At 47.8% G+C, this 17,089-nt stretch overlaps 52 pseudogenes; all 52 read left to right on the forward strand.

The window, feature by feature from the left end:
* Positions 1-154: 154 nt before the first annotated feature.
* LOC143800045 (5S ribosomal RNA) lies at positions 155-273 on the forward strand (annotated as a pseudogene).
* A 77-nt stretch (positions 274-350) lies between these two features.
* LOC143797710 (5S ribosomal RNA) lies at positions 351-469 on the forward strand (annotated as a pseudogene).
* Positions 470-725: 256 nt separating this feature from the next.
* On the forward strand, positions 726-844 carry LOC143800477 (5S ribosomal RNA; annotated as a pseudogene).
* A 442-nt stretch (positions 845-1,286) lies between these two features.
* LOC143797711 (5S ribosomal RNA) lies at positions 1,287-1,405 on the forward strand (annotated as a pseudogene).
* Positions 1,406-1,662: 257 nt separating this feature from the next.
* LOC143800478 (5S ribosomal RNA) lies at positions 1,663-1,781 on the forward strand (annotated as a pseudogene).
* Positions 1,782-2,223: 442 nt separating this feature from the next.
* LOC143797712 (5S ribosomal RNA) lies at positions 2,224-2,342 on the forward strand (annotated as a pseudogene).
* Positions 2,343-2,599: 257 nt separating this feature from the next.
* On the forward strand, positions 2,600-2,718 carry LOC143800047 (5S ribosomal RNA; annotated as a pseudogene).
* Positions 2,719-2,795: 77 nt separating this feature from the next.
* LOC143797713 (5S ribosomal RNA) lies at positions 2,796-2,914 on the forward strand (annotated as a pseudogene).
* Positions 2,915-3,162: 248 nt separating this feature from the next.
* Positions 3,163-3,281, forward strand: LOC143800049 (5S ribosomal RNA; annotated as a pseudogene).
* Positions 3,282-3,358: 77 nt separating this feature from the next.
* On the forward strand, positions 3,359-3,477 carry LOC143798318 (5S ribosomal RNA; annotated as a pseudogene).
* A 246-nt stretch (positions 3,478-3,723) lies between these two features.
* Positions 3,724-3,842, forward strand: LOC143800050 (5S ribosomal RNA; annotated as a pseudogene).
* Positions 3,843-3,919: 77 nt separating this feature from the next.
* Positions 3,920-4,038, forward strand: LOC143797714 (5S ribosomal RNA; annotated as a pseudogene).
* Positions 4,039-4,297: 259 nt separating this feature from the next.
* On the forward strand, positions 4,298-4,416 carry LOC143800051 (5S ribosomal RNA; annotated as a pseudogene).
* A 77-nt stretch (positions 4,417-4,493) lies between these two features.
* Positions 4,494-4,612, forward strand: LOC143797715 (5S ribosomal RNA; annotated as a pseudogene).
* A 251-nt stretch (positions 4,613-4,863) lies between these two features.
* On the forward strand, positions 4,864-4,982 carry LOC143800052 (5S ribosomal RNA; annotated as a pseudogene).
* A 77-nt stretch (positions 4,983-5,059) lies between these two features.
* On the forward strand, positions 5,060-5,178 carry LOC143798319 (5S ribosomal RNA; annotated as a pseudogene).
* A 246-nt stretch (positions 5,179-5,424) lies between these two features.
* LOC143800642 (5S ribosomal RNA) lies at positions 5,425-5,543 on the forward strand (annotated as a pseudogene).
* A 77-nt stretch (positions 5,544-5,620) lies between these two features.
* Positions 5,621-5,739, forward strand: LOC143797716 (5S ribosomal RNA; annotated as a pseudogene).
* A 258-nt stretch (positions 5,740-5,997) lies between these two features.
* Positions 5,998-6,116, forward strand: LOC143800053 (5S ribosomal RNA; annotated as a pseudogene).
* Positions 6,117-6,193: 77 nt separating this feature from the next.
* Positions 6,194-6,312, forward strand: LOC143797717 (5S ribosomal RNA; annotated as a pseudogene).
* A 442-nt stretch (positions 6,313-6,754) lies between these two features.
* Positions 6,755-6,873, forward strand: LOC143797718 (5S ribosomal RNA; annotated as a pseudogene).
* A 257-nt stretch (positions 6,874-7,130) lies between these two features.
* On the forward strand, positions 7,131-7,249 carry LOC143800054 (5S ribosomal RNA; annotated as a pseudogene).
* A 77-nt stretch (positions 7,250-7,326) lies between these two features.
* Positions 7,327-7,445, forward strand: LOC143797719 (5S ribosomal RNA; annotated as a pseudogene).
* A 248-nt stretch (positions 7,446-7,693) lies between these two features.
* LOC143800055 (5S ribosomal RNA) lies at positions 7,694-7,812 on the forward strand (annotated as a pseudogene).
* A 77-nt stretch (positions 7,813-7,889) lies between these two features.
* Positions 7,890-8,008, forward strand: LOC143798320 (5S ribosomal RNA; annotated as a pseudogene).
* Positions 8,009-8,254: 246 nt separating this feature from the next.
* Positions 8,255-8,373, forward strand: LOC143800056 (5S ribosomal RNA; annotated as a pseudogene).
* Positions 8,374-8,450: 77 nt separating this feature from the next.
* LOC143797721 (5S ribosomal RNA) lies at positions 8,451-8,569 on the forward strand (annotated as a pseudogene).
* A 260-nt stretch (positions 8,570-8,829) lies between these two features.
* LOC143800057 (5S ribosomal RNA) lies at positions 8,830-8,948 on the forward strand (annotated as a pseudogene).
* A 77-nt stretch (positions 8,949-9,025) lies between these two features.
* Positions 9,026-9,144, forward strand: LOC143797722 (5S ribosomal RNA; annotated as a pseudogene).
* Positions 9,145-9,395: 251 nt separating this feature from the next.
* On the forward strand, positions 9,396-9,514 carry LOC143800058 (5S ribosomal RNA; annotated as a pseudogene).
* Positions 9,515-9,591: 77 nt separating this feature from the next.
* LOC143798321 (5S ribosomal RNA) lies at positions 9,592-9,710 on the forward strand (annotated as a pseudogene).
* Positions 9,711-9,969: 259 nt separating this feature from the next.
* Positions 9,970-10,088, forward strand: LOC143800060 (5S ribosomal RNA; annotated as a pseudogene).
* A 77-nt stretch (positions 10,089-10,165) lies between these two features.
* LOC143798695 (5S ribosomal RNA) lies at positions 10,166-10,284 on the forward strand (annotated as a pseudogene).
* Positions 10,285-10,535: 251 nt separating this feature from the next.
* On the forward strand, positions 10,536-10,654 carry LOC143800061 (5S ribosomal RNA; annotated as a pseudogene).
* Positions 10,655-10,731: 77 nt separating this feature from the next.
* On the forward strand, positions 10,732-10,850 carry LOC143798322 (5S ribosomal RNA; annotated as a pseudogene).
* A 442-nt stretch (positions 10,851-11,292) lies between these two features.
* Positions 11,293-11,411, forward strand: LOC143797723 (5S ribosomal RNA; annotated as a pseudogene).
* A 257-nt stretch (positions 11,412-11,668) lies between these two features.
* LOC143800063 (5S ribosomal RNA) lies at positions 11,669-11,787 on the forward strand (annotated as a pseudogene).
* A 77-nt stretch (positions 11,788-11,864) lies between these two features.
* On the forward strand, positions 11,865-11,983 carry LOC143798323 (5S ribosomal RNA; annotated as a pseudogene).
* A 258-nt stretch (positions 11,984-12,241) lies between these two features.
* LOC143800064 (5S ribosomal RNA) lies at positions 12,242-12,360 on the forward strand (annotated as a pseudogene).
* Positions 12,361-12,437: 77 nt separating this feature from the next.
* On the forward strand, positions 12,438-12,556 carry LOC143800480 (5S ribosomal RNA; annotated as a pseudogene).
* A 442-nt stretch (positions 12,557-12,998) lies between these two features.
* LOC143797724 (5S ribosomal RNA) lies at positions 12,999-13,117 on the forward strand (annotated as a pseudogene).
* A 257-nt stretch (positions 13,118-13,374) lies between these two features.
* LOC143800481 (5S ribosomal RNA) lies at positions 13,375-13,493 on the forward strand (annotated as a pseudogene).
* A 442-nt stretch (positions 13,494-13,935) lies between these two features.
* Positions 13,936-14,054, forward strand: LOC143797725 (5S ribosomal RNA; annotated as a pseudogene).
* Positions 14,055-14,311: 257 nt separating this feature from the next.
* LOC143800482 (5S ribosomal RNA) lies at positions 14,312-14,430 on the forward strand (annotated as a pseudogene).
* Positions 14,431-14,872: 442 nt separating this feature from the next.
* LOC143798690 (5S ribosomal RNA) lies at positions 14,873-14,991 on the forward strand (annotated as a pseudogene).
* Positions 14,992-15,248: 257 nt separating this feature from the next.
* LOC143800065 (5S ribosomal RNA) lies at positions 15,249-15,367 on the forward strand (annotated as a pseudogene).
* A 77-nt stretch (positions 15,368-15,444) lies between these two features.
* On the forward strand, positions 15,445-15,563 carry LOC143797726 (5S ribosomal RNA; annotated as a pseudogene).
* Positions 15,564-15,811: 248 nt separating this feature from the next.
* Positions 15,812-15,930, forward strand: LOC143800066 (5S ribosomal RNA; annotated as a pseudogene).
* A 77-nt stretch (positions 15,931-16,007) lies between these two features.
* LOC143798325 (5S ribosomal RNA) lies at positions 16,008-16,126 on the forward strand (annotated as a pseudogene).
* Positions 16,127-16,372: 246 nt separating this feature from the next.
* Positions 16,373-16,491, forward strand: LOC143800067 (5S ribosomal RNA; annotated as a pseudogene).
* A 77-nt stretch (positions 16,492-16,568) lies between these two features.
* Positions 16,569-16,687, forward strand: LOC143797727 (5S ribosomal RNA; annotated as a pseudogene).
* Positions 16,688-16,947: 260 nt separating this feature from the next.
* On the forward strand, positions 16,948-17,066 carry LOC143800068 (5S ribosomal RNA; annotated as a pseudogene).
* Positions 17,067-17,089: the final 23 nt, after the last annotated feature.

Consider the following 17,089-nt stretch of genomic DNA (forward strand, 5'->3'; position numbering starts at 1 on the left):
CTGAATGTGCCAGCTCTGGTTAGATCGCAAATGCTAAGCAGCTTGAGGCTGGGCAAGTTTCTTTTTTTTTTTTTTGGGGGGGGGGGGGGTTTATCAAAGCTTTCCCTTACAATTTTATATCTCTTGAAAAGACCCGCTGTGGTGCTAGTTGTCCGTCAATGGCCACTCTAAGCTGAATGTGCCTGCCCTCGTCAGATCGCAAACGCTAAGCAGCTTGAGGCTGGGCAAGTACCGGCATGGGAGACTGGCTGGGAATCCCCGGTACCGTTGACTTGCTATTTTGTTTTTCTCAAAGCTTTCCCTTACGATTGTTTTCATCTTGAAAAGACTAGCAGACGCAAAAGCAATCGGTCAATGGCCACACTAAGCTGAATGTGCCTGCCCTCGTCAGATCGCAAATGCTAAGCAGCTTGAGGCTAGGCAAGTACCAGCATGGGAGACTGGCTGGGAATCCCTGGTACCGTTGACTTGGTTTTTTCGTTTTGATCCAAGCTTTCCCTGACGATTGTATTCCTCTTGAAAAGAGCCGCACTGGTTTGAGCAATCTGTCATTGGCCACTCTAAGCTGAATGTGCCAGCTCTGGTCAGATCGCAAATGCTAAGCAGCTTGAGGCTGGGCAAGTTTCTTTTTTTTTTTTTTTTTTTTTTTTGGGGGGGGGGTTTATCAAAGCTTTCCCTTACAATTTTATATCTCTTGAAAAGACCCGCTGTGGTGCTAGTTGTCCGTCAATGTCCACACTAAGCTGAATGTGCCTGCCCTCGTCAGATCGCAAATGCTAAGCAGCTTGAGGCTAGGCAAGTACCAGCATGGGAGACTGGCTGGGAATCCCTGGTACCGTTGACTTGGTTTTTTCGTTTTGATCCAAGCTTTCCCTGACGATTGTATTCCTCTTGAAAAGAGCCGCACTGGTGTGAACAATTTGTCATTGGCCACTCTAAGCTGAATGTGCCAGCTCTGGTTAGATCGCAAATGCTAAGCAGCTTGAGGCTGGACAAGTTTCTTTTTTTTTTTTTGGGGGGGGGGGTTTATCAAAGCTTTCCCTTACAATTTTATATCTCTTGAAAAGACCCGCTGTGGTGCTAGTTGTCCGTCAATGGCCACTCTAAGCTGAATGTGCCTGCCCTCGTCAGATCGCAAACGCTAAGCAGCTTGAGGCTGGGCAAGTACCGGCATGGGAGACTGGCTGGGAATCCCCGATACCGTTGACTTGCTATTTTTTTTTTCTCAAAGCTTTCCCTTACGATTGTTTTCATCTTGAAAAGACTAGCAGACGCGAAAGTAATCGGTCAATGGCCACACTAAGCTGAATGTGCCTGCCCTCGTCAGATCGCAAATGCTAAGCAGCTTGAGGCTAGGCAAGTACCAGCATGGGAGACTGGCTGGGAATCCCTGGTACCGTTGACTTGGTTTTTTCGTTTTGATCCAAGCTTTCCCTGACGATTGTATTCCTCTTGAAAAGAGCCGCACTGGTTTGAGCAATCTGTCATTGGCCACTCTAAGCTGAATGTGCCAGCTCTGGTCAGATCGCAAATGCTAAGCAGCTTGAGGCTGGGCAAGTTTCTTTTTTCTTTTTTTTTTTTTTTTTTGGGGGGGGGGTTTATCAAAGCTTTCCCTTACAATTTTATATCTCTTGAAAAGACCCGCTGTGGTGCTAGTTGTCCGTCAATGTCCACACTAAGCTGAATGTGCCTGCCCTCGTCAGATCGCAAATGCTAAGCAGCTTGAGGCTAGGCAAGTACCAGCATGGGAGACTGGCTGGGAATCCCTGGTACCGTTGACTTGGTTTTTTCGTTTTGATCCAAGCTTTCCCTGACGATTGTATTCCTCTTGAAAAGAGCCGCACTGGTGTGAACAATTTGTCATTGGCCACTCTAAGCTGAATGTGCCAGCTCTGGTTAGATTGCAAATGCTAAGCAGCTTGAGGCTGGACAAGTTTCTTTTTTTTTTTTTGGGGGGGGGGGTTTATCAAAGCTTTCCCTTACAATTTTATATCTCTTGAAAAGACCCGCTGTGGTGCTAGTTGTCCGTCAATGGCCACTCTAAGCTGAATGTGCCTGCCCTCGTCAGATCGCAAACGCTAAGCAGCTTGAGGCTGGGCAAGTACCGGCATGGGAGACTGGCTGGGAATCCCCGATACCGTTGACTTGCTATTTTTTTTTTCTCAAAGCTTTCCCTTACGATTGTTTTCATCTTGAAAAGACTAGCAGACGCGAAAGCAATCGGTCAATGGCCACACTAAGCTGAATGTGCCTGCCCTCGTCAGATCGCAAATGCTAAGCAGCTTGAGGCTAGGCAAGTACCAGCATGGGAGACTGGCTGGGAATCCCTGGTACCGTTGACTTGGTTTTTTCGTTTTGATCCAAGCTTTCCCTGACGATTGTATTCCTCTTGAAAAGAGCCGCACTGGTTTGAACAATCTGTCATTGGCCACTCTAAGCTGAATGTGCCAGCTCTGGTCAGATCGCAAATGCTAAGCAGCTTGAGGCTGGGCAAGTTTCTTTTTTCTTTTTTTTTTTTTTTTTTGGGGGGGGGGTTTATCAAAGCTTTCCCTTACAATTTTATATCTCTTGAAAAGACCCGCTGTGGTGCTAGTTGTCCGTCAATGGCCACTCTAAGCTGAATGTGCCTGCCCTCGTCAGATCGCAAACGCTAAGCAGCTTGAGGCTGGGCAAGTACCGGCATGGGAGACTGGCTGGGAATCCCCGGTACCGTTGACTTGCTATTTTGTTTTTCTCAAAGCTTTCCCTTACGATTGTTTTCATCTTGAAAAGACTAGCAGACGCGAAAGCAATCGGTCAATGGCCACACTAAGCTGAATGTGCCTGCCCTCGTCAGATCGCAAATGCTAAGCAGCTTGAGGCTAGGCAAGTACCAGCATGGGAGACTGGCTGGGAATCCCTGGTACCGTTGACTTGGTTTTTTCGTTTTGATCCAAGCTTTCCCTGACGATTGTATTCCTCTTGAAAAGAGCCGCACTGGTGTGAACAATCTGTCATTGGCCACTCTAAGCTGAATGTGCCAGCTCTGGTTAGATCGCAAATGCTAAGCAGCTTGAGGCTGGGCAAGTTTCTTTTTTTTTTTTTTTGGGGGGGGGGGTTTATCAAAGCTTTCCCTTACAATTTTATATCTCTTGAAAAGACCCGCTGTGGTGCTAGTTGTCCGTCAATGGCCACTCTAAGCTGAATGTGCCTGCCCTCGTCAGATCGCAAACGCTAAGCAGCTTGAGGCTGGGCAAGTACCGGCATGGGAGACTGGCTGGGAATCCCCGGTACCGTTGACTTGCTATTTTGTTTTTCTCAAAGCTTTCCCTTACGATTGTTTTCATCTTGAAAAGACTAGCAGACGCGAAAGCAATCGGTCAATGGCCACACTAAGCTGAATGTGCCTGCCCTCGTCAGATCGCAAATGCTAAGCAGCTTGGGGCTAGGCAAGTACCAGCATGGGAGACTGGCTGGGAATCCCTGGTACCGTTGACTTGGTTTTTTCGTTTTGATCCAAGCTTTCCCTAACGATTGTATTCCTCTTGAAAAGAGCCGCACTGGTGTGAACAATTTGTCATTGGCCACTCTAAGCTGAATGTGCCAGCTCTGGTCAGATCGCAAATGCTAAGCAGCTTGAGGCTGGGCAAGTTTCTTTTTTTTTTTTGGGGGGGGGGGGGTTATCAAAGCTTTCCCTTACAATTTTATATCTCTTGAAAAGACCAGCTGTGGTGCTAGTTGTCCGTCAATGGCCACTCTAAGCTGAATGTGCCTGCCCTCGTCAGATCGCAAACGCTAAGCAGCTTGAGGCTGGGCAAGTACCGGCATGGGAGACTGGCTGGGAATCCCCGGTACCGTTGACTTGCTATTTTTTTTTTCTTAAAGCTTTCCCTTACGATTGTTTTCATCTTGAAAAGACTAGCAGACGCGAAAGCAATCGGTCAATGGCCACACTAAGCTGAATGTGCCTGCCCTCGTCAGATCGCAAATGCTAAGCAGCTTGAGGCTAGGCAAGTACCAGCATGGGAGACTGGCTGGGAATCCCTGGTACCGTTGACTTGGTTTTTTCGTTTTGATCCAAGCTTTCCCTGACGATTGTATTCCTCTTGAAAAGAGCCGCACTGGTTTGAACAATCTGTCATTGGCCACTCTAAGCTGAATGTGCCAGCTCTGGTCAGATCGCAAATGCTAAGCAGCTTGAGGCTGGGCAAGTTTCTTTTTTCTTTTTTTTTTTTTTTTTTTGGGGGGGGGGGTTTATCAAAGCTTTCCCTTACAATTTTATATCTCTTGAAAAGACCCGCTGTGGTGCTAGTTGTCCGTCAATGGCCACTCTAAGCTGAATGTGCCTGCCCTCGTCAGATCGCAAACGCTAAGCAGCTTGAGGCTGGGCAAGTACCGGCATGGGAGACTGGCTGGGAATCCCCGGTACCGTTGACTTGCTATTTTGTTTTTCTCAAAGCTTTCCCTTACGATTGTTTTCATCTTGAAAAGACTAGCAGGCGCGAAAGCAATCGGTCAATGGCCACACTAAGCTGAATGTGCCTGCCCTCGTCAGATCGCAAATGCTAAGCAGCTTGAGGCTAGGCAAGTACCAGCATGGGAGACTGGCTGGGAATCCCTGGTACCGTTGACTTGGTTTTTTCGTTTTGATCCAAGCTTTCCCTGACGATTGTATTCCTCTTGAAAAGAGCCGCACTGGTGTGAACAATCTGTCATTGGCCACTCTAAGCTGAATGTGCCATCTCTGGTTAGATCGCAAATGCTAAGCAGCTTGAGGCTGGGCAAGTTTCTTTTTTTTTTTTTTTTTTGGGGGGGGGGGTTTATCAAAGCTTTCCCTTACAATTTTATATCTCTTGAAAAGACCCGCTGTGGTGCTAGTTGTCCGTCAATGGCCACTCTAAGCTGAATGTGCCTGCCCTCGTCAGATCGCAAACGCTAAGCAGCTTGAGGCTGGGCAAGTACCGGCATGGGAGACTGGCTGGGAATCCCCGGTACCGTTGACTTGCTATTTTGTTTTTCTCAAAGCTTTCCCTTACGATTGTTTTCATCTTGAAAAGACTAGCAGACGCGAAAGCAATCGGTCAATGGCCACACTAAGCTGAATGTGCCTGCCCTCGTCAGATCGCAAATGCTAAGCAGCTTGGGGCTAGGCAAGTACCAGCATGGGAGACTGGCTGGGAATCCCTGGTACCGTTGACTTGGTTTTTTCGTTTTGATCCAAGCTTTCCCTAACGATTGTATTCCTCTTGAAAAGAGCCGCACTGGTGTGAACAATTTGTCATTGGCCACTCTAAGCTGAATGTGCCAGCTCTGGTCAGATCGCAAATGCTAAGCAGCTTGAGGCTGGGCAAGTTTCTTTTTTTTTTTTTGGGGGGGGGGGTTTATCAAAGCTTTCCCTTACAATTTTATATCTCTTGAAAAGACCCGCTGTGGTGCTAGTTTTCCGTCAATGGCCACTCTAAGCTGCATGTGCCTGCCCTCGTCAGATCGCAAACGCTAAGCAGCTTGAGGCTGGGCAAGTACCGGCATGGGAGACTGGCTGGGAATCCCCGGTACCGTTGACTTGCTATTTTTTTTTTCTCAAAGCTTTCCCTTACGATTGTTTTCATCTTGAAAAGACTAGCAGACGCGAAAGCAATCGGTCAATGGCCACACTAAGCTGAATGTGCCTGCCCTCGTCAGATCGCAAATGCTAAGCAGCTTGAGGCTAGGCAAGTACCAGCATGGGAGACTGGCTGGGAATCCCTGGTACCGTTGACTTGGTTTTTTCGTTTTGATCCAAGCTTTCCCTGACGATTGTATTCCTCTTGAAAAGAGCCGCACTGGTTTGAACAATCTGTCATTGGCCACTCTAAGCTGAATGTGCCAGCTCTGGTCAGATCGCAAATGCTAAGCAGCTTGAGGCTGGGCAAGTTTCTTTTTTCTTTTTTTTTTTTTTTTTGGGGGGGGGGGGTTTATCAAAGCTTTCCCTTACAATTTTATATCTCTTGAAAAGACCCGCTGTGGTGCTAGTTGTCCGTCAATGGCCACTCTAAGCTGAATGTGCCTGCCCTCGTCAGATCGCAAACGCTAAGCAGCTTGAGGCTGGGCAAGTACCGGCATGGGAGACTGGCTGGGAATCCCCGGTACCGTTGACTTGCTATTTTGTTTTTCTCAAAGCTTTCCCTTACGATTGTTTTCATCTTGAAAAGACTAGCAGGCGCGAAAACAATCGGTCAATGGCCACACTAAGCTGAATGTGCCTGCCCTCGTCAGATCGCAAATGCTAAGCAGCTTGAGGCTAGGCAAGTACCAGCATGGGAGACTGGCTGGGAATCCCTGGTACCGTTGACTTGGTTTTTTCGTTTTGATCCAAGCTTTCCCTGACGATTGTATTCCTCTTGAAAAGAGCCGCACTGGTGTGAACAATCTGTCATTGGCCACTCTAAGCTGAATGTGCCAGCTCTGGTTAGATCGCAAATGCTAAGCAGCTTGAGGCTGGACAAGTTTCTTTTTTTTTTTTGGGGGGGGGGGGTTTATCAAAGCTTTCCCTTACAATTTTATATCTCTTGAAAAGACCCGCTGTGGTGCTAGTTGTCCGTCAATGGCCACTCTAAGCTGAATGTGCCTGCCCTCGTCAGATCGCAAACGCTAAGCAGCTTGAGGCTGGGCAAGTACCGGCATGGGAGACTGGCTGGGAATCCCCGATACCGTTGACTTGCTATTTTTTTTTTCTCAAAGCTTTCCCTTACGATTGTTTTCATCTTGAAAAGACTAGCAGACGCGAAAGCAATCGGTCAATGGCCACACTAAGCTGAATGTGCCTGCCCTCGTCAGATCGCAAATGCTAAGCAGCTTGAGGCTAGGCAAGTACCAGCATGGGAGACTGGCTGGGAATCCCTGGTACCGTTGACTTGGTTTTTTCGTTTTGATCCAAGCTTTCCCTGACGATTGTATTCCTCTTGAAAAGAGCCGCACTGGTTTGAACAATCTGTCATTGGCCACTCTAAGCTGAATGTGCCAGCTCTGGTCAGATCGCAAATGCTAAGCAGCTTGAGGCTGGGCAAGTTTCTTTTTTCTTTTTTTTTTTTTTTTTTGGGGGGGGGGTTTATCAAAGCTTTCCCTTACAATTTTATATCTCTTGAAAAGACCCGCTGTGGTGCTAGTTGTCCGTCAATGGCCACTCTAAGCTGAATGTGCCTGCCCTCGTCAGATCGCAAACGCTAAGCAGCTTGAGGCTGGGCAAGTACCGGCATGGGAGACTGGCTGGGAATCCCCGGTACCGTTGACTTGCTATTTTGTTTTTCTCAAAGCTTTCCCTTACGATTGTTTTCATCTTGAAAAGACTAGCAGACGCGAAAGCAATCGGTCAATGGCCACACTAAGCTGAATGTGCCTGCCCTCGTCAGATCGCAAATGCTAAGCAGCTTGAGGCTAGGCAAGTACCAGCATGGGAGACTGGCTGGGAATCCCTGGTACCGTTGACTTGGTTTTTTCGTTTTGATCCAAGCTTTCCCTGACGATTGTATTCCTCTTGAAAAGAGCCGCACTGGTGTGAACAATCTGTCATTGGCCACTCTAAGCTGAATGTGCCAGCTCTGGTTAGATCGCAAATGCTAAGCAGCTTGAGGCTGGGCAAGTTTCTTTTTTTTTTTTTTGGGGGGGGGGGGTTTATCAAAGCTTTCCCTTACAATTTTATATCTCTTGAAAAGACCCGCTGTGGTGCTAGTTGTCCGTCAATGGCCACTCTAAGCTGAATGTGCCTGCCCTCGTCAGATCGCAAACGCTAAGCAGCTTGAGGCTGGGCAAGTACCGGCATGGGAGACTGGCTGGGAATCCCCGGTACCGTTGACTTGCTATTTTGTTTTTCTCAAAGCTTTCCCTTACGATTGTTTTCATCTTGAAAAGACTAGCAGACGCGAAAGCAATCGGTCAATGGCCACACTAAGCTGAATGTGCCTGCCCTCGTCAGATCGCAAATGCTAAGCAGCTTGGGGCTAGGCAAGTACCAGCATGGGAGACTGGCTGGGAATCCCTGGTACCGTTGACTTGGTTTTTTCGTTTTGATCCAAGCTTTCCCTAACGATTGTATTCCTCTTGAAAAGAGCCGCACTGGTGTGAACAATTTGTCATTGGCCACTCTAAGCTGAATGTGCCAGCTCTGGTCAGATCGCAAATGCTAAGCAGCTTGAGGCTGGGCAAGTTTCTTTTTTTTTTTTTGGGGGGGGGGGGTTATCAAAGCTTTCCCTTACAATTTTATATCTCTTGAAAAGACCAGCTGTGGTGCTAGTTGTCCGTCAATGGCCACTCTAAGCTGAATGTGCCTGCCCTCGTCAGATCGCAAACGCTAAGCAGCTTGAGGCTGGGCAAGTACCGGCATGGGAGACTGGCTGGGAATCCCCGGTACCGTTGACTTGCTATTTTTTTTTTCTTAAAGCTTTCCCTTACGATTGTTTTCATCTTGAAAAGACTAGCAGACGCGAAAGCAATCGGTCAATGGCCACACTAAGCTGAATGTGCCTGCCCTCGTCAGATCGCAAATGCTAAGCAGCTTGAGGCTAGGCAAGTACCAGCATGGGAGACTGGCTGGGAATCCCTGGTACCGTTGACTTGGTTTTTTCGTTTTGATCCAAGCTTTCCCTGACGATTGTATTCCTCTTGAAAAGAGCCGCACTGGTTTGAACAATCTGTCATTGGCCACTCTAAGCTGAATGTGCCAGCTCTGGTCAGATCGCAAATGCTAAGCAGCTTGAGGCTGGGCAAGTTTCTTTTTTCTTTTTTTTTTTTTTTTTTTTGGGGGGGGGGGTTTATCAAAGCTTTCCCTTACAATTTTATATCTCTTGAAAAGACCCGCTGTGGTGCTAGTTGTCCGTCAATGGCCACTCTAAGCTGAATGTGCCTGCCCTCGTCAGATCGCAAACGCTAAGCAGCTTGAGGCTGGGCAAGTACCGGCATGGGAGACTGGCTGGGAATCCCCGGTACCGTTGACTTGCTATTTTGTTTTTCTCAAAGCTTTCCCTTACGATTGTTTTCATCTTGAAAAGACTAGCAGGCGCGAAAGCAATCGGTCAATGGCCACACTAAGCTGAATGTGCCTGCCCTCGTCAGATCGCAAATGCTAAGCAGCTTGAGGCTAGGCAAGTACCAGCATGGGAGACTGGCTGGGAATCCCTGGTACCGTTGACTTGGTTTTTTCGTTTTGATCCAAGCTTTCCCTGACGATTGTATTCCTCTTGAAAAGAGCCGCACTGGTGTGAACAATCTGTCATTGGCCACTCTAAGCTGAATGTGCCAGCTCTGGTTAGATCGCAAATGCTAAGCAGCTTGAGGCTGGGCAAGTTTCTTTTTTTTTTTTTTTTTTGGGGGGGGGGGTTTATCAAAGCTTTCCCTTACAATTTTATATCTCTTGAAAAGACCCGCTGTGGTGCTAGTTGTCCGTCAATGGCCACTCTAAGCTGAATGTGCCTGCCCTCGTCAGATCGCAAACGCTAAGCAGCTTGAGGCTGGGCAAGTACCGGCATGGGAGACTGGCTGGGAATCCCCGGTACCGTTGACTTGCTATTTTGTTTTTCTCAAAGCTTTCCCTTACGATTGTTTTCATCTTGAAAAGACTAGCAGACGCGAAAGCAATCGGTCAATGGCCACACTAAGCTGAATGTGCCTGCCCTCGTCAGATCGCAAATGCTAAGCAGCTTGGGGCTAGGCAAGTACCAGCATGGGAGACTGGCTGGGAATCCCTGGTACCGTTGACTTGGTTTTTTCGTTTTGATCCAAGCTTTCCCTGACGATTGTATTCCTCTTGAAAAGAGCCGCACTGGTTTGAACAATCTGTCATTGGCCACTCTAAGCTGAATGTGCCAGCTCTGGTCAGATCGCAAATGCTAAGCAGCTTGAGGCTGGGCAAGTTTCTTTTTTCTTTTTTTTTTTTTTTTTTGGGGGGGGGGGGTTTATCAAAGCTTTCCCTTACAATTTTATATCTCTTGAAAAGACCCGCTGTGGTGCTAGTTGTCCGTCAATGGCCACTCTAAGCTGAATGTGCCTGCCCTCGTCAGATCGCAAACGCTAAGCAGCTTGAGGCTGGGCAAGTACCGGCATGGGAGACTGGCTGGGAATCCCCGGTACCGTTGACTTGCTATTTTGTTTTTCTCAAAGCTTTCCCTTACGATTGTTTTCATCTTGAAAAGACTAGCAGGCGCGAAAACAATCGGTCAATGGCCACATTAAGCTGAATGTGCCTGCCCTCGTCAGATCGCAAATGCTAAGCAGCTTGAGGCTAGGCAAGTACCAGCATGGGAGACTGGCTGGGAATCCCTGGTACCGTTGACTTGGTTTTTTCGTTTTGATCCAAGCTTTCCCTGACGATTGTATTCCTCTTGAAAAGAGCCGCACTGGTGTGAACAATCTGTCATTGGCCACTCTAAGCTGAATGTGCCAGCTCTGGTTAGATCGCAAATGCTAAGCAGCTTGAGGCTGGGCAAGTTTCTTTTTTTTTTTTTTTTTTGGGGGGGGGGGTTTATCAAAGCTTTTCCTTACAATTTTATATCTCTTGAAAAGACCCGCTGTGGTGCTAGTTGTCCGTCAATGGCCACTCTAAGCTGAATGTGCCTGCCCTCGTCAGATCGCAAACGCTAAGCAGCTTGAGGCTGGGCAAGTACCGGCATGGGAGACTGGCTGGGAATCCCCGGTACCGTTGACTTGCTATTTTGTTTTTCTCAAAGCTTTCCCTTACGATTGTTTTCATCTTGAAAAGACTAGCAGACGCGAAAGCAATCGGTCAATGGCCACACTAAGCTGAATGTGCCTGCCCTCGTCAGATCGCAAATGCTAAGCAGCTTGGGGCTAGGCAAGTACCAGCATGGGAGACTGGCTGGGAATCCCTGGTACCGTTGACTTGGTTTTTTCGTTTTGATCCAAGCTTTCCCTAACGATTGTATTCCTCTTGAAAAGAGCCGCACTGGTGTGAACAATTTGTCATTGGCCACTCTAAGCTGAATGTGCCAGCTCTGGTCAGATCGCAAATGCTAAGCAGCTTGAGGCTGGGCAAGTTTCTTTTTTTTTTTTTTGGGGGGGGGGTTTATCAAAGCTTTCCCTTACAATTTTATATCTCTTGAAAAGACCCGCTGTGGTGCTAGTTTTCCGTCAATGGCCACTCTAAGCTGCATGTGCCTGCCCTCGTCAGATCGCAAACGCTAAGCAGCTTGAGGCTGGGCAAGTACCGGCATGGGAGACTGGCTGGGAATCCCCGGTACCGCTGACTTGCTATTTTTTTTTTCTCAAAGCTTTCCCTTACGATTGTTTTCATCTTGAAAAGACTAGCAGACGCGAAAGCAATCGGTCAATGGCCACACTAAGCTGAATGTGCCTGCCCTCGTCAGATCGCAAATGCTAAGCAGCTTGAGGCTAGGCAAGTACCAGCATGGGAGACTGGCTGGGAATCCCTGGTACCGTTGACTTGGTTTTTTCGTTTTGATCCAAGCTTTCCCTGACGATTGTATTCCTCTTGAAAAGAGCCGCACTGGTTTGAACAATCTGTCATTGGCCACTCTAAGCTGAATGTGCCAGCTCTGGTCAGATCGCAAATGCTAAGCAGCTTGAGGCTGGGCAAGTTTCTTTTTTCTTTTTTTTTTTTTTTTTTGGGGGGGGGGTTTATCAAAGCTTTCCCTTACAATTTTATATCTCTTGAAAAGACCCGCTGTGGTGCTAGTTGTCCGTCAATGGCCACTCTAAGCTGAATGTGCCTGCCCTCGTCAGATCGCAAACGCTAAGCAGCTTGAGGCTGGGCAAGTACCGGCATGGGAGACTGGCTGGGAATCCCCGGTACCGTTGACTTGCTATTTTGTTTTTCTCAAAGCTTTCCCTTACGATTGTTTTCATCTTGAAAAGACTAGCAGACGCGAAAGCAATCGGTCAATGGCCACACTAAGCTGAATGTGCCTGCCCTCGTCAGATCGCAAATGCTAAGCAGCTTGGGGCTAGGCAAGTACCAGCATGGGAGACTGGCTGGGAATCCCTGGTACCGTTGACTTGGTTTTTTCGTTTTGATCCAAGCTTTCCCTGACGATTGTATTCCTCTTGAAAAGAGCCGCACTGGTTTGAACAATCTGTCATTGGCCACTCTAAGCTGAATGTGCCAGCTCTGGTCAGATCGCAAATGCTAAGCAGCTTGAGGCTGGGCAAGTTTCTTTTTTCTTTTTTTTTTTTTTTTTTGGGGGGGGGGGTTTATCAAAGCTTTCCCTTACAATTTTATATCTCTTGAAAAGACCCGCTGTGGTGCTAGTTGTCCGTCAATGGCCACTCTAAGCTGAATGTGCCTGCCCTCGTCAGATCGCAAACGCTAAGCAGCTTGAGGCTGGGCAAGTACCGGCATGGGAGACTGGCTGGGAATCCCCGGTACCGTTGACTTGCTATTTTGTTTTTCTCAAAGCTTTCCCTTACGATTGTTTTCATCTTGAAAAGACTAGCAGACGCAAAAGCAATCGGTCAATGTCCACACTAAGCTGAATGTGCCTGCCCTCGTCAGATCGCAAATGCTAAGCAGCTTGAGGCTAGGCAAGTACCAGCATGGGAGACTGGCTGGGAATCCCTGGTACCGTTGACTTGGTTTTTTCGTTTTGATCCAAGCTTTCCCTGACGATTGTATTCCTCTTGAAAAGAGCCGCACTGGTGTGAACAATTTGTCATTGGCCACTCTAAGCTGAATGTGCCAGCTCTGGTTAGATCGCAAATGCTAAGCAGCTTGAGGCTGGACAAGTTTCTTTTTTTTTTTTTGGGGGGGGGGGTTTATCAAAGCTTTCCCTTACAATTTTATATCTCTTGAAAAGACCCGCTGTGGTGCTAGTTGTCCGTCAATGGCCACTCTAAGCTGAATGTGCCTGCCCTCGTCAGATCGCAAACGCTAAGCAGCTTGAGGCTGGGCAAGTACCGGCATGGGAGACTGGCTGGGAATCCCCGATACCGTTGACTTGCTATTTTTTTTTTCTCAAAGCTTTCCCTTACGATTGTTTTCATCTTGAAAAGACTAGCAGACGCGAAAGCAATCGGTCAATGGCCACACTAAGCTGAATGTGCCTGCCCTCGTCAGATCGCAAATGCTAAGCAGCTTGAGGCTAGGCAAGTACCAGCATGGGAGACTGGCTGGGAATCCCTGGTACCGTTGACTTGGTTTTTTCGTTTTGATCCAAGCTTTCCCTGACGATTGTATTCCTCTTGAAAAGAGCCGCACTGGTTTGAGCAATCTGTCATTGGCCACTCTAAGCTGAATGTGCCAGCTCTGGTCAGATCGCAAATGCTAAGCAGCTTGAGGCTGGGCAAGTTTCTTTTTTCTTTTTTTTTTTTTTTTTTGGGGGGGGGGTTTATCAAAGCTTTCCCTTACAATTTTATATCTCTTGAAAAGACCCGCTGTGGTGCTAGTTGTCCGTCAATGTCCACACTAAGCTGAATGTGCCTGCCCTCGTCAGATCGCAAATGCTAAGCAGCTTGAGGCTAGGCAAGTACCAGCATGGGAGACTGGCTGGGAATCCCTGGTACCGTTGACTTGGTTTTTTCGTTTTGATCCAAGCTTTCCCTGACGATTGTATTCCTCTTGAAAAGAGCCGCACTGGTGTGAACAATTTGTCATTGGCCACTCTAAGCTGAATGTGCCAGCTCTGGTTAGATCGCAAATGCTAAGCAGCTTGAGGCTGGACAAGTTTCTTTTTTTTTTTTTGGGGGGGGGGGTTTATCAAAGCTTTCCCTTACAATTTTATATCTCTTGAAAAGACCCGCTGTGGTGCTAGTTGTCCGTCAATGGCCACTCTAAGCTGAATGTGCCTGCCCTCGTCAGATCGCAAACGCTAAGCAGCTTGAGGCTGGGCAAGTACCGGCATGGGAGACTGGCTGGGAATCCCCGATACCGTTGACTTGCTATTTTTTTTTTCTCAAAGCTTTCCCTTACGATTGTTTTCATCTTGAAAAGACTAGCAGACGCGAAAGCAATCGGTCAATGGCCACACTAAGCTGAATGTGCCTGCCCTCGTCAGATCGCAAATGCTAAGCAGCTTGAGGCTAGGCAAGTACCAGCATGGGAGACTGGCTGGGAATCCCTGGTACCGTTGACTTGGTTTTTTCGTTTTGATCCAAGCTTTCCCTGACGATTGTATTCCTCTTGAAAAGAGCCGCACTGGTTTGAGCAATCTGTCATTGGCCACTCTAAGCTGAATGTGCCAGCTCTGGTCAGATCGCAAATGCTAAGCAGCTTGAGGCTGGGCAAGTTTCTTTTTTCTTTTTTTTTTTTTTTTTTGGGGGGGGGGTTTATCAAAGCTTTCCCTTACAATTTTATATCTCTTGAAAAGACCCGCTGTGGTGCTAGTTGTCCGTCAATGTCCACACTAAGCTGAATGTGCCTGCCCTCGTCAGATCGCAAATGCTAAGCAGCTTGAGGCTAGGCAAGTACCAGCATGGGAGACTGGCTGGGAATCCCTGGTACCGTTGACTTGGTTTTTTCGTTTTGATCCAAGCTTTCCCTGACGATTGTATTCCTCTTGAAAAGAGCCGCACTGGTGTGAACAATTTGTCATTGGCCACTCTAAGCTGAATGTGCCAGCTCTGGTTAGATCGCAAATGCTAAGCAGCTTGAGGCTGGACAAGTTTCTTTTTTTTTTTTGGGGGGGGGGGGTTTATCAAAGCTTTCCCTTACAATTTTATATCTCTTGAAAAGACCCGCTGTGGTGCTAGTTGTCCGTCAATGGCCACTCTAAGCTGAATGTGCCTGCCCTCGTCAGATCGCAAACGCTAAGCAGCTTGAGGCTGGGCAAGTACCGGCATGGGAGACTGGCTGGGAATCCCCGATACCGTTGACTTGCTATTTTTTTTTTCTCAAAGCTTTCCCTTACGATTGTTTTCATCTTGAAAAGACTAGCAGACGCGAAAGCAATCGGTCAATGGCCACACTAAGCTGAATGTGCCTGCCTTCGTCAGATCGCAAATGCTAAGCAGCTTGAGGCTAGGCAAGTACCAGCATGGGAGACTGGCTGGGAATCCCTGGTACCGTTGACTTAGTTTTTTCGTTTTGATCCAAGCTTTCCCTGACGATTGTATTCCTCTTGAAAAGAGCCGCACTGGTTTGAACAATCTGTCATTGGCCACTCTAAGCTGAATGTGCCAGCTCTGGTCAGATCGCAAATGCTAAGCAGCTTGAGGCTGGGCAAGTTTCTTTTTTCTTTTTTTTTTTTTTTTTTTGGGGGGGGGTTTATCAAAGCTTTCCCTTACAATTTTATATCTCTTGAAAAGACCCGCTGTGGTGCTAGTTGTCCGTCAATGGCCACTCTAAGCTGAATGTGCCTGCCCTCGTCAGATCGCAAACGCTAAGCAGCTTGAGGCTGGGCAAGTACCGGCATGGGAGACTGGCTGGGAATCCCCGGTACCGTTGACTTGCTATTTTGTTTTTCTCAAAGCTTTCCCTTACGATTGTTTTCATCTTGAAAAGACTAGCAGACGCGAAAGCAATCGGTCAATGGCCACACTAAGCTGAATGTGCCTGCCCTCGTCAGATCGCAAATGCTAAGCAGCTTGAGGCTAGGCAAGTACCAGCATGGGAGACTGGCTGGGAATCCCTGGTACCGTTGACTTGGTTTTTTCGTTTTGATCCAAGCTTTCCCTGACGATTGTATTCCTCTTGAAAAGAGCCGCACTGGTGTGAACAATCTGTCATTGGCCACTCTAAGCTGAATGTGCCAGCTCTGGTTAGATCGCAAATGCTAAGCAGCTTGAGGCTGGGCAAGTTTCTTTTTTTTTTTTTTTGGGGGGGGGGGTTTATCAAAGCTTTCCCTTACAATTTTATATCTCTTGAAAAGACCCGCTGTGGTGCTAGTTGTCCGTCAATGGCCACTCTAAGCTGAATGTGCCTGCCCTCGTCAGATCGCAAACGCTAAGCAGCTTGAGGCTGGGCAAGTACCGGCATGGGAGACTGGCTGGGAATCCCCGGTACCGTTGACTTGCTATTTTGTTTTTCTCAAAGCTTTCCCTTACGATTGTTTTCATCTTGAAAAGACTAGCAGACGCGAAAGCAATCGGTCAATGGCCACACTAAGCTGAATGTGCCTGCCCTCGTCAGATCGCAAATGCTAAGCAGCTTGGGGCTAGGCAAGTACCAGCATGGGAGACTGGCTGGGAATCCCTGGTACCGTTGACTTGGTTTTTTCGTTTTGATCCAAGCTTTCCCTAACGATTGTATTCCTCTTGAAAAGAGCCGCACTGGTGTGAACAATTTGTCATTGGCCACTCTAAGCTGAATGTGCCAGCTCTGGTCAGATCGCAAATGCTAAGCAGCTTGAGGCTGGGCAAGTTTCTTTTTTTTTTTTGGGGGGGGGGGGGTTATCAAAGCTTTCCCTTACAATTTTATATCTCTTGAAAAGACCAGCTGTGGTGCTAGTTGTCCGTCAATGGCCACTCTAAGCTGAATGTGCCTGCCCTCGTCAGATCGCAAACGCTAAGCAGCTTGAGGCTGGGCAAGTACCGGCATGGGAGACTGGCTGGGAATCCCCGGTACCGTTGACTTGCTATTTTTTTTTTCTTAAAGCTTTCCCTTACGATTGTTTTCATCTTGAAAAGACTAGCAGACGCGAAAGCAATCGGTCAATGGCCACACTAAGCTGAATGTGCCTGCCCTCGTCAGATCGCAAATGCTAAGCAGCTTGAGGCTAGGCAAGTACCAGCATGGGAGACTGGCTGGGAATCCCTGGTACCGTTGACTTGGTTTTTTCGTTTTGATCCAAGCTTTCCCTGACGATTGTATTCCTCTTGAAAAGAGCCGCACTGGTTTGAACAATCTGTCATTGGCCACTCTAAGCTGAATGTGCCAGCTCTGGTCAGATCGCAAATGCTAAGCAGCTTGAGGCTGGGCAAGTTTCTTTTTTCTTTTTTTTTTTTTTTTTTTGGGGGGGGGGGGTTTATCAAAGCTTTCCCTTACAATTTTATATCTCTTGAAAAGACCCGCTGTGGTGCTAGTTGTCCGTCAATGGCCACTCTAAGCTGAATGTGCCTGCCCTCGTCAGATCGCAAACGCTAAGCAGCTTGAGGCTGGGCAAGTACCGGCATGGGAGACTGGCTGGGAATCCCCGGTACCGTTGACTTGCTATTTTGTTTTTCTCAAAGC

This window comes from Ranitomeya variabilis, chromosome 1, assembly GCF_051348905.1.
Source record: "Ranitomeya variabilis isolate aRanVar5 chromosome 1, aRanVar5.hap1, whole genome shotgun sequence".
Lineage (NCBI taxonomy): Eukaryota > Metazoa > Chordata > Amphibia > Anura > Dendrobatidae > Ranitomeya > Ranitomeya variabilis.